Source organism: Acyrthosiphon pisum, chromosome X, assembly GCF_005508785.2.
Source record: "Acyrthosiphon pisum isolate AL4f chromosome X, pea_aphid_22Mar2018_4r6ur, whole genome shotgun sequence".
Lineage (NCBI taxonomy): Eukaryota > Metazoa > Arthropoda > Insecta > Hemiptera > Aphididae > Acyrthosiphon > Acyrthosiphon pisum.
Window position 1 is genome coordinate 112,238,166 of NC_042493.1, and position 976 is coordinate 112,239,141.

Here is a 976-nt window from a genome sequence, read left to right on the forward strand (position 1 = left end):
ATCAAAAAAGTGATTCCTAAAGAGCATAGTCTAGAAGGTTATGAATTAAACCATATTTCCTAAATTGCAGTCAAATTGCAGGAAGTACCTATGTGTAATTTGCTACCGATTTTAGTAGTTTTTATAGTTATGCAAACAATAAAGGTCTTATAATACGATATATTATTTTTAATAATCATAAACAAGACATCGCCAATAGGGTCTCCCGACATTTAATATGAGTACATAATATGAATAAAATAATAAAATTATTATCAAAAAAAATCTGACACGTGACGACGACTGGCGAATAATGATTATTTTGAATTTTTTACAAAACTGTAAAAGGTGAAAATCATAATTTTATTCAGGAATTTACTCAAAACGTTACAAATTTAGTTAGTTAAAGCTAAATAATTCAGGAAAAATACAAATTAAATTGTATACAAATTATAAATCTATTATATTGTTAAAAAAAATTATCGATTGTTTATTTAATTATTTATACAAAAAAATGTATAAAACTAAATAAGTTGTTACTATAGTAAGTTACTACAAGTTGATTAATAGGCGAGGATCAATTCAACGAACTAATCAAGAAATACCTTATAAGTTATAACTATCATTAATTTGTATTGATGTTATAACCTTTCTATTTTTATTATAGTATAGGTAAATTTAACTTGTCTACTAATTATCAGGTTTTACTAACTCAATTTGTGAATCCTAGGATATTGATGTATCATGCATAGTATGTACCTAATAAAAACATAAACATTATAATTTATATGAAAACTATTAAATAGGTTAATAAAACAAGTTATGTTTACAATTTAAATTCCAAAACAAATCATATACAATGTGCAATAAGCTAAGTAACCACGTAAAAACATGCATTCCTCTAAACTAGGTTAAGATAAAATCATGTATTAACCCACGAATAATATTATACAATCACAACAAAATAACTAAAATAGTTATCCCTAAGGTTTTTAAA